The sequence below is a fragment of the Delphinapterus leucas genome, chromosome 1 (genome assembly GCF_059928025.1).
Source record: "Delphinapterus leucas isolate spDelLeu-1000000601 "Yukka" chromosome 1, BTC_Dleu_Yukka2, whole genome shotgun sequence".
NCBI classification, from domain to species: Eukaryota; Metazoa; Chordata; class Mammalia; order Artiodactyla; family Monodontidae; genus Delphinapterus; species Delphinapterus leucas.
Window position 1 is genome coordinate 38,818,916 of NC_143129.1, and position 12,446 is coordinate 38,831,361.

General features: G+C 39.7%; 1 long non-coding RNA gene across 1 annotated transcript in view; it reads right to left on the bottom strand.

The window, feature by feature from the left end:
- Positions 1-608: 608 nt before the first annotated feature.
- LOC149750474 (uncharacterized) overlaps positions 609-12,446 on the bottom strand; it is a 49,460-nt gene continuing 37,622 nt past the window's right edge. Inside the window, exon 3 of the long non-coding RNA XR_016392277.1 lies at positions 609-8,407. This is a non-coding gene — a long non-coding RNA (uncharacterized LOC149750474). The remainder of the gene's footprint in view (positions 8,408-12,446) is intronic.

The window sequence follows — 12,446 nt, forward strand, 5'->3', positions numbered from 1 at the left end:
ACTCAAGAGCATCTCCCAAGGTCTGGCAGCCGCAGCTCTGCAGGCACGGGACACCAGCTGCACTGAGGGGGGGTCTCTGCTAAGGGCTCTGGGCAGGACTGACATGCAGCCAGGGCTGTGCGGCTTGGCTCCATTTTTCATGCAGTTAAATACCTCCGTAAACGAAAGCATTTGCCAAATGATCAACTTCCATGGGAACATTTGCAACTCATTGTTTGTTTGTAATAAGCCTCTGAAAGCCACACTGGCTTCTCCATCAGATACAGAGATGGTGGCCTGTGTCTGGCTCAGCAGCGTCAGAGCTCCCAAGAGGAAGGAGAGCCACCACATGGAGTAACAGTGGAGAGTTTGGGAGTCTGGAGGTGGATTCTAGCTCTGTCACTTGCTTTGGAGATTTGTGAAGTCACCTTACCTCCTGAACCTCAGTTTTCTCATTTGAAAAATGGTTGAACACTGGAAGCCCTCTCATTCAGTGGGATTGATTGGGACTAGTGGAAAGTAGGTTATCTCAAAAACTCAGTTAAAGCAAGAAATCATTAAAAAACAGTACATATTTACTTTAAACATTTCAACTTAAAATAGCTAGAAGTACGTGTATAGGTCAATCTTTTGATGTAAGGCCAGGCCTCTGGGTTTGCTGGTTGGATTCCAAGATGACTTTCTTGCATGAACCATGCTAGCAATGCATAGTTAATGATTTCTTCAAAATGGTGTAAGCTTAAAAGACTTAAAAAGAAATATGACTATAAAATTTATTTTAGATGTTAATGATTTCATTCCCAATATTATACCATTTTCTGTCCTACACCTAATATAATGGCAAATTTTGAGGGACTCGCTTTTAGAAGTACAGGCATACCTTGTCTTATTGTGCTTTGCTTTATTGCAGTTTTTTACAAATTGAAAGTTTGTGGCAACCCCACGTCAAGCAAGTCTGCCAGCACCATTTTTTCCAACAGCATTTACTCACTTTGTGTCTCTGTGTCACACTTTACTAATTCTCACAATATTTCATATTTTTCTACTATTATTATATTTGTTACAGTGATCTGTGATCAGTGATCTACGATGTCACTACTACAACTTGCTGAAGGCTCAGACGACAGCATTTTTTAGCAATAAAGTGTTTTTTTGAATTTTATTTTATTTATTTTTTATACAGCAGCTTCTTATTAGTTATCTATTTTATACATATTAGTCTATATATATCAATCCCAATCTCCAATTCATCACACCACCACCACCACCCCCGCCGCTTTCCCCCCTTGGCGTCCATACATTTGTTCTCTACATCTGTTTCTGTATTTCTGCCCTGCCAACCGGTTCACCTGTACCATTTTTCTAGGTTCCACATATATACGTTAATATATGATATTTGTTTTTCTCTTTCTGACTTACTTCACTCTGCATGACAGTCTCCAAATCCATCCACATCTCTACAAATGACCCAATTTCGTTCCTTTTTTTTGGCTGAGTAATATTCCCTTGTATATATGTACCACATCTTCTTTACCTGTTCATGTGTCAATGGGCATTTAGGTTGCTTCCATGACCTGGCTATTGTAAATAGTGCTGCAATAAACATTGGGATGTATGTGTCTTTTTGAATTATGGTTTTCTCTGGGTATATGCCCAGTAGTGGGATTGCTGGGTCATATGGTAATACTATTTTTAGTTTTTTTTAATTTTTATTTATTTATTTATTTTGCGGTACGCAGGCCTCTCACTGCTACAGCCTCCCCCGCACACAGGCTCCGGATGTGCAGGCCCAGCGGCCACGGTTCACGGGCCCAGCCGCTCCACAGCATGTGGGATCCTCCCGGATCCCGGCAGGTGGACCCTCAACCACTGTGCCACGAGGGAAGCCTCTATTTTTAGTTTTTTAAGGAACCTCCATACTGTTCTCCATAGTGGCTGTATCTATTTACATTCCCACCAACAGTGCAAGAGGGTTCCCTTTTCTCCACACCCTCTCCAGCATTTGTTGTTTGTAGATTTTCCGATGATGCCAATTCTAACTGGTGTGAGGTGATACCTCATTGTAGTTTTGATTTGCATTTCTCTAATAATTAGTGATGTTGAGCAGCTTTTCATGTGCTTCTTGGCCATCTGTATGTCTTCTCTGGAGAAATGTCTATTTAGGTCTTCTGCCCATTTTTGATTGGGTTGTTTGTTTTTTTTAATATTGAGCTGCTTGAGCTGTTTATATATTTTGGAGATTAATCCTTTGCCTGTTGATTCATCTGTAAATATTTTCTCCCATTCTGAGGGTTGGGTAGTCTTTTCTTCTTGTTTGCAGTTTCCTTTGCTTTGCAAAAGCTTTTAAGTTTCATTAGGTCCCATTTGTTTATTTTTTATTTTATTTCCATTACTCTAGGAGGTGGATCAGAAAAAATCTTGCTGTGATTTATGTCAAAGAGTGCTCTTCTTATGTTTTCCTCTAAGAGTTTTATAGTGTCCAGTCTTACATTTAGGTCTCGAATCCATTTTGAGTTTATTATTGTGTATGGTGTTAGGGAGTGTTCTAATTTCATTCTTTTACATGTAGCTGTCCAGTTTTCCCAGCACCACTTATTGAAGAGACTGTCTTTTCTCCATTGTATATCCTTGCCACCTTTGTCATAGATTAGTTGACCATAGGTGTGGGGGTTTATCTCTGGGCTTTCTATCCTGTTCCACTGATCTATATTTCTGTTTTTGTGCCAGTACCATATTTTCTTGATTACTGTAGCTTTGTAGTATAGTCTGAAGTCAGGGAGTCTGATTCCTCCAGCTCCATTTTTTTCCCTCAAGACTGCTTTGGCTCTTCGGAGTCTTTTGTGTCTCCATACAAATTTTAAGATTTTTGGTTCTGGTTCTGTAAAAAATGCCACTGGTAATTTTATAGGGATTGCATTGAATCTGTAGATTGCTTTGGGTAGTATAGTCATTTTCACAATATTGATTCTTCCAATCCAAGAACATGGTATATCTCTCCATCTGTTTGTGTCATCTTTGATTTCTTTCATCAGTGTCTTATAGTTTTCTGAGTACAGGTCTTTTACCTCCTTAGGTAGGTTTATTCCTAGGTATTTTATTCTTTTTGTTGCAATGGTGAATGGGATTGTTTCCTTAATTTCTCTTTCTGATCTTTCATTGTTAGTGTATAGGAATGCAAGAGATTTCCGTGCATTGATTTTGTATCCTGCAACTTTACCAAATTCATTGATTAGCTCTAGTAGTTTTCTGGTGGCATCTTTAGGAGTCTCTATGTATAGTATCATGTCATCTGCAAACAGTGACAGTTTTACTGCTTCTTTTCCAATTTGCATTCCTTTTATTTCTTTTTCTTCTCTGATTGCCATAGCTAGGACTTCCAAAACTCTGTTGAATAATACTGGCAAGAGTAGACCTCCTTGTCTTGTTCCTGATCTTAGAGGAAATGCTTTCAGTTTTTCACCACTGAGAATGATGTTTGCTGTGGGTTTGTCATATATCGCCTTTATTATGTTGAGATAGGTTCCCTCTATGCCCACCTTCTGGAGAGTTTTTATCATAAATGGGTGTTGAATTTTGTCAAAAGCTTTTTCTCTATCTATTGAGATGATCATATGGTTTTTTATCTTCAGTTTGTTAATATGGTGTATCACATTGATTGATTTGCATATATTGAAGAATCCTTGCATCCTATGGATAAATCCCATTTGATCATGGTGTATGATCCTTTTAATGTGCTGTTGGATTCTGTTTGCTAGTATTTTGTTGAGGATTTTTGCATCTATATTCATCAATGATTTGTAATTTTCTTTTTTTGTAGTATCTTTGTCTGGTTTTTGTATCAGGGTAATGGTGGTGGCTTCATAGAATGAGTTTGGGAGTGTTCCTTCCTCTGCAATTTTTTGGAAGAGTTTGAGAAGGAAGGGTGTTAGCTCTTCTCTAAATGTTTGAAAGAATTCACCTGTGAATCCATCTGGTCCTGGACTTTTGTTTGTTAGAAGATTTTTAATCATAGTTTCAATTTCATTACTTGTGATCGGTCTGTTCATATTTTCTATTTCTTCCTGGTTCAGTCTTGGAAGGTTATACCTTTCTAAGCATTTGTCCATTTCTTCCAGGTTGTCCATTTTATTGGCATAGAGTTGCTTGTAGTAGTCTCTTAGGATGCTTTGTATTTCTGCGGTGGCCGTTGTAATGTCTCCTTTTTCATTTCTAATTTTATTGATTTGAGTCCTCTCCCTCTTTTTCTTGATGAGTCTGGCTAAAGGTTTATCAGTTTTGTTTATCTTCTCAAAGAACCAGCTTTTAGTTTTATTGATCTTTGCTATTGTTTTCTTTGTTTCTATTTCATTTATTTCTGCTCTGATCTGTATGATTTCTTTTCTTCTACTAACTTTAGGTTTAGTTTGTTTTTCTTTCTCTATTTCCTTTAGGTGTAAGGTTAGATTGTTTATTTGAGATTTTTCTTGTTTCTTGAGGTAGGATTGTATTGCTATAAACTCCCCTCTTAGAACTGCTTTTGCTGCATCCCACAGGTTTTGGGTCATCGTGTTTTCATTGTAATTTATCTCTAGGTATTTTTTTATTTCCTCTTTGATTTTTTCAGTGATCTCTTGGTTATTTAGTAACGTATTGTTTAGCCTCCGTGTGTTTGTGTTTTTTATGATTTTTTCCCTGTGATTGATTTCTAATCTCATAGCGTTGTGGTCAGACAGGATGCTTGATATGATTTCAATTTTCTTAAATTTACCGAGGCTTGATTTGTGACCCAAAATGTGATCTATCCTGGAGAATATTCCATGTGCACTTGAGAAGAAAGTGTAATCTGCTGTTTGGGGATGGAATGTCCTATAAATATCAATTAAATCTCTCTGGTCTACTGTGTCGCTTAAAGCTTGTGTTTCCTTATTAATTTTCTGTCTGGATGATCTGTCCATTGGTGTAAGTGAGGTGTTAAAGTCCCCCTCCATTATTGTGTTACTGTTGATTTCTTCTTTTATAGCTGTTAGCAGTTGCCTTATGTATTGAGGTGCTCCTACATTGGGTGCATATATATTTATAATTGTTATATCTTCTTCTTGGATTGATCCCTTGATCATTAGATAGTGTCCTTCCTTGTCTCTTGTAACAATCTTTATTTTAAAGTCTATTTTACCTGATATGTGTATTGTTACTCCAGCTTTCTTTTGATTTCAATTTACATGGAATATCTTTTTCCATCCCCTCACTTTCAGTCTATATGTGTCCCTAGGTCTGAAGTGGGTCTCTTGTAGACAGCATATATATGGGTCTCATTTTTGTATCCATTCAGCAAGCCTGTGTCTTTTGGTTGGAACATTTAATCCATTCACGTTTCAGGTAATTATCAATATGTATGTTCCTATTACCATTTTCTTAATTGTTATGGGTTTGTTTTTGTAGGTCTTTTTCTTCTCTTGTGTTTCCCACTTAGAGAAGTTCCTTTAGCATTTGTTGTAGAGCTGGTTTGGTGGTGGTGAATTCTCTTAGATTTTGCTTGTCTGTAAAGCTTTTGGTTTCTCCATGGAACCTGAATGAGATCCTTGCCAGGTAGAGTAATCTTGGTTGTAGGTTCTTCCCTTTCATCACCTTAAGTATATCATGCCACTCCCTTCTGGCTTGCAGAGTTTCTGCTGAGAAATCAGCTGTTAACCTTATGGGAGTTCCCTTGTATGTTATTTGTCATTTTTCCCTTGTTGCTTTCAACAATTTTTCTTTGTCTTTTATTTTTGTCAATTTGATCACTATGTGTCTTGGCATGTTTCCCCTTGGGTTTATGCTCACTGGGACTCTGAGCTTCCTGGACTTGGGTGACTATTTCCTTTCCCATGTTAGGGAAGTTTTCGACTATAATACCTTCAAATATTTTCTCAGGTCCTTTCTCTCTCCTTCTCCTTCTGGGACCCCTGTAATGCAAATGTTGGTGCCTTTAATGCTGTCCCAGAGGTCTCTTAGGCTGTCTTCATTTTTTTAAATTCTTTTTTCTTTATTCTGTTCCGCAGCAGTGAATTCCACCATTCTGTCTTCCAGGTCACTTATCCATTCTTCTGCCTCGGTTACTCTTCTATTGATTCCTCCTAGTGTATTTTTCATTCTAGTTATTGTATTGTTTGTCTCTGTTTGTTTGTTCTTTAATTCTTCTAGGTGTTTTTTTTTTAATTCTTCTAGGTCTTTGTTAAACATTTCTTGCATCTTCTCGATCTTTGCCTCCATTCTTTTTCTGAGGTCCTGGATCATTTTCACTATCATTATTCTGAATTATTTTTCTGGAAGGTTTCCTCTCTCTATTTCATTTAGTTGTTTTTCTGGGGTTTTATCTTCTTCCTTCATCTTGTACAAAGTCCTCTGCCTTTTCATTTTGTCTATCTTTCTGTGAATGTGGTTTTCCTTCCACAGGCTGCAGAATTGTAGTTCTTCTTGCTTCTGCTGTCTGCCCTCTCATGGATGAGGCTATCTAAGAGGCTTGTGCAAGCTTCCTGATGGGAGGGACTTGTGGTGAGTAGAGCTGGGTGTTACTCAGGTGGGCAGAGCTCAGTAAAACTTGAATCTGCTTGTATGCTGATGAGTGATGCTGGGTTCCCTCCCTGTTGGTTGTTTGGCCTGAGGTGACCCAGCACTAGAGCCTACCATGCTCTTTGGTGGGGCTACTGGTGGACTCTGGGAGGACTCACACCAAGGAGTACTTCCCAGAACTTCTGCTGCCAGTGTCCTTGTCCCCATGGTGAGCCACAGCCATGCCTTGCCTCGGCAGGAGACCCTCCAATACCAGTAGGTAGGTCTGGCTGCGTGTCCTATGGGGTCACTGCTCCTTCCCCTGGGTCCCAGTGCGCACACTACTTTGTGTGTGCCCTCCAAGAGTGGAGTCTCTGTTTCCCCCAGTCCTGTCGAAGTCCTGAAATCAAATCCTACTAGCCTTCAAATTCTGATTCTCTAGAAATTCCTCCTCCCATTGCCAGACCCCCAGGTTGGGAAGCCTGACATGGGGCTCAGAACCTTCACTCCAGTGGATGGACTTCTGTGGTATAATTGTTCTCCAGTTTGTGAGTCACCCACCCAGCAGTTATGGGATTTGGTTTTATTGTGATTGCGTCCCTTCTAGAATCTCATTGTGGCTTCTCCTTTGTCTTTGGATGTGGGGTATCTTTTTTGGTGAGTTCCAGTGTCTTCCTGTCGATGACTATTCAGTAGTTAGTTGTGATTCTGGTGCTCTCGCAAGAGGGAGTCAATAAAGTTTTTCTCTTTTTTCATTATTTTTGGCTCAGCTTTAAATTTCTGGGAATTTTTTTAAACACCTTTATTGGAGTATAATTGCTTTTCAATGGTGTGTTAGTTTCTGCTTTATAACAAAGTGAATCAGCTATACACATACATATATCCCCATATCTCTTCCCTCTTGCATCTCCCTCCCTCCCACAATAAAGTATTTTTAAATTAAGGCATATACAGTGTTTTTAGACATAATGCACACTTAATAGACTATAGTGTAAACATAACTTTTATATGCACTGGGAAACCAAAGACATTTGAGTGACTCACTTTATTGTGGTGGTCTGGAGCTGAATCCTCAGTATCTCCAAGGCATGCCTGTATTTCCAGAGTCTTTAACCCACTTAATTAATTAAGGAAACACAACTTGCTCTAACAACAAGCCCCAAAATGTATAATGGTTCAAGAACAATAGAATTTTTTTTCTTATTCACATAAAGGCCAAAACAGTTGCTCCTAGTTGGTGAGTGACTCTCCTCCTAACATGATTCACGGGTGCAAGGTCCTTCAGTTTTGGCCATGGAGTATTCAATACGTGGCTTCTGAAGTTACTGTTTTGGGTGCATCAGGTGACAAGCAGGGGAAAGAGAAGGAAGGAGGATAATGAAGGCATACCCACCCTTTAACTACCTCAGCCTAGAAGAGATGCATACCACCTCTGTTCACACTCCACTGGTGAGAAGTAGAAGTATGCTCCCATCCAAAGCAAAGGGGTCTGGGAAATGTGGTCCAGTTGTATGTCCAGGAGTTAGGTTAGTGAGGTCTAGCCAGTCTTTGCCATGTCAGTTATCATAGAAACAATTCCTTCTATATTTTTAAATTTTATTTATTTATTTATTTATGGCTGCATTGGGTCTTCGTTGCTGCGTGCGGGCTTTCTCTAGTTGCAGTGAACAGGGGCTACTCTTCATTGCAGTGTGCGGGCTTCTCATTGCGGTGGCTTCTCTTGTTGTGGAGCACAGGCTGTAGGCACATGGGCTTCAGTAGTTGTGGCACACAGGCTCAATAGTTGTGGCACACGGGCTTAGTTGCTCTGCAGCATGTGGGATCTTCCCAGACCAGGGCTTGAACCCATGTCCCCTGCATTGGCAGGCAGATTCTTAACGACTGTGCCACCAGGGAAGTCCCTCCTTTTATATTTGCACTCCTGTAATGATATCATTGATTTATGTCAGTGTCAAGATTGAAAAATTCTGATTCATGTGATATGTTATTAAATTACATAATTACGATAATAAGAAAATTAGAAGGTACAGTAACAAAAGAAACTTGGTAAGTACAGCTGTATTGATGAAGCAGAAGTGCACAAGCATTCTTGTCAGTGGTCAGCCTTGAACACTTTTTGTGCCCTGGTCATCACTCATTGTGTTTTATGGAGGAAAGGGAGAATGCCAGTTAATTGGGTTAGTGGGTTGATTTAGTGCGAGTCTACTAAGAGACTTTCTACTGTTCCAACTTCATAGGGTTGTTGGGAATATTAATGAGATATCCATGTAAGATGCTTTATATTGCCTTATATCAGTAGTATTGATTGACATTTTGGACTGGATAATCCTTTGTTGTGGGGGCTTGTCCTGTGCATTTTAGGTTGTTTAGCAGCATCCTCGGCCTCTGCCCACTAGATGCCAGTAAGAACCTCCTAGTTGTGACAACCAAAAATATCCCCAGATACGGCCAAATGTCTCCTGCAGAGTAAAATCATTCAAGGTGTGACCCACTGCTTTTTATGGTGCCAGGCACTTACTAACAATTTATTATGTTTTGGTTCCCTTCTCCTCTGCCTCCCCTACCACCATACCTTCCACCAAAGATTCCTCTGCCTCAGCAACGTGATGATGAGTCCATGAGAGAAACAGCCCTCTTGACTCAAAAGTGGGAAAAGAAAACTAATAATATATTGAATTCATGTGGCATTTTACCAGTCTTCTAATTTCTCATACTTTGGTGCTAGAAAATAAGATTGCCATCTGAGAGTTAAAATAGCAAAACTCATACACAGTGAATGAGGTGTTGTGTGGAAAGTGTGACTGAAGAGTTTAGAAATGCCTTCCAATCAAAGTAAATTGGGTGTAATTTCAGAAAGATAAAATTGTAATTTGTTGAGGGTAAGCTTAATCAATTGTACCCTGTTCAAAGAAAGACTATGTAACAGAAATAGGGAATGAACTAGTTTTGTCTTGTTTTTTTATTCTTGTCAACTGCTAAATAAAACATCTTTTACCCATATATTACTTATGATTGTACATGGATAAGTATTTCTATAGGATGAATTCCTAGAAATTGAATTAAAATTGAATAGATATTACACATCGCCTTCCAAAACTTGGTATGAATTTAGATTTCTACTCCTACCAAGGATGTATGTGATTGCTCATTTCCCAAAAGCATGAATTATATATTATTTTGCTTTTTATCTTTAGCCAATGTGATGGGTAGAAAATAGCAAATCAGCCTTATTTTAGTTTGCTGGTGAGATGAGTTTCTAAGTTGTTCGTATTCTTTTATAAATTATCTTTTCAAATAATTGGATTGTTTTTATTAACTTGTAGAAACTTTTTATATATAATTGATAGTAACCTATTCTCTGCTCTGTATGTTGCAAATATTTTCTTCCTCTCTGCTGCTTGTCTTTTTATTTTGGTTTTTTTGGTTGTGTTTTTGTGGTTTTTTTTTTTGGCTGCACTGGGTCTTTGTTACTGCACGCGGGCTTTCTCTAGTTGTGGCCAGCAGGGGCTACTCTTCATTGCGGTGTGCGGGTTTCTCATTGCGGTGGCTTCTCTTGTTGCAGAGCAAGGGCTCTAGGCACACAGACTTCAGTAGTTGTGGCACGTGGGCTCAGTAGTTGCAGCTTGCAGGCTCTAGAGTGCGGGCTCAGTAGTTGTGTGCTTATTTGCCCCACGGCACGTGGGATCTTCCCCAACAGGGATCAAACCAATATCCCCTGCACTGGCAGGCAGATTCTTAACCACTGGACCACCAGGGAAATCCCCTCTGCTGTTTGTCTTTTGATCTTATTTATGATGTCTTTTTTCAAAAAGAAATTTTCATACTGTCAAATCTGACAATATTTTCTTTTATGGCTTCTGGTATTTATGGTTTACTTTTAAAATAAAAACTTTCCCTGTTCAATGTTATTTTCTTGTACTGTTTTTTATAATTTGGTGGTTATTTTTCCTTGTATTTAGATCTTTAATTCACCTGGAATCTTATCTTTGGATACAGTGTTAGTTGTAATTCTAATTTTATTTTATTTCCAAATTTATAACTAATAATCACAACATTTTATCCCCAATGATCTGAAATGCCACTATGATCATTTACTAACTTCCCAATTATATAGCGTGTTTGGATTATTTATTCTATTGCACTGATTTATTTATTCCTATGTTAATACATATTGTTTTAATTACTGAAGCTTTGTGGTATGTTTTGAGATTCTCTGCCATTATTCTCATTAACTATATCTTGGCTATTGCACATTTCCCCCCAGATAAGCATTAAAGTGTGGCACTGTATTTCCCATTGTAAATATATTGATGCTCTGCTTCAAGAGTGTGGGAGTTCACTTCTGCCTGGTGCCTGGCCAACTGTGGACAGAGTAAGACTCCCTATTTGTTTGAATCAAGCACAGAAGTGTGTTCTTTCCATAGAAACCCAGTGGCCTGTCTGTCTCTTCTAAGGAATTCTATTGGTCCCAAGCCAGTGACAGAAATTTGTTGGGTCAGACTGCTTCCTCAATGCTTGGCCTGAGGGGTTGTTTAGAAAGAGCACTGCAAGTCTCCTGGGGTGACCATTTCTGCAGGGGCTCTGTTGCTTAGCAACAACCTAGGCTACACCCAGCTCTATCTTTGTTTCTTACCTACTCTTCCTCAGAGGGGAAAAATGGACTGGATCTCCTTTCTCATGTTTGCTCTCAAGCTTGACACCCAGAACTCACTATACACTTGGCCTGGTCAAAGAATGCATTTTACAGTGGAATGCAACATGACATTGATTTACAGGGTATGCAGTGGGAAGCTCTCTGGAGGGGCCCAGTTTACTCACTTCTCAGTTATGCATATTTCCACTTATGAGGACCCCTTTCTTTTTTAATCAAGGCATTAACTTGAGTCACAAAAAGGGGATGGCAGAGAATTCATCTGTTATAATTTGGCAAGATGAATTAATAATTTCTTGATAAGGTTCCCATCAGCTCAGAAAGGGCATCCCACAAAGAGATTAACTACATAATTGGCCTATGTGCTTCCAACTGGGTAACCTAGGCTGGAGTTTCTCCCTTTCTTGCCATACTCCATGCAAGGTTTCAGGAAAGAACCAGCACAGTGAGTCTCATGTTTTACAGCTGTACAGTTCCCCAAAACCTTGATCTCGGTGGGCTAGACCATGTCTAGGTTCTGAGAGGCTGAGGGTACTAAAGGCCACTGGTCACTTGTCCTGAAAGGAAGAGATCTTCACACAACATTCCACTTCAGCACAACCCATATCCCATCTCAACTCCACAGCCCATTCGATATTTTCTCTGTCAGTCTACTGATTACAAATCCTCTTCTTTATACTATTTTACGTCTTAGTAAAGCAGAGCTCACCAGATGTGGTACCACAAGTGGTCCGAGACTGTGCTATGCAAGTACTAGTATTTTCTGTCTGCAATGGAAATGTTTTGGAAAGCATGCTAGTAAAGAATCATTTGATTGGAAGAAGTAAAATTCACTCAAACTTGCTTTAGCAAAAAAAAGACCATGGAGATGCCTCATAAAACCAAAAACAGGGGGCTTCCCTGGTGGCGCAGTGGTTGAGAGTCCGCCTGCCGATGCAGGGGACACGTGTTCGTGCCCCGGTCCGGGAGGATCCCGGGAGGATCCCACATGCCGTGGAGCGGCTGGGCCCGTGAGCCATGGCCGCTGAGCCTGCGCGTCCGGAGCCTGTGCTCTGCAACGGGAGAGGCCACAACAGTGAGAGGCCCGCGTACCGCAAAAAAAAAAAAAAAAAAACAGGAAACACAGCTGGGACTCAGAAAGAATGAGAACTGGAAACTTTCCTCCCTCTCCCCAATAGACCTTTTCTGTTCCATTTGCTTATTAAAACGAACATAGCTGCCTCAACCAAAACTCACGTAACTTCTCACTTCCAGAAAGTTTAGGGTTTCTGAGCCCCCTCCCCCCATTTCAAAATCCTGAGACAATTTA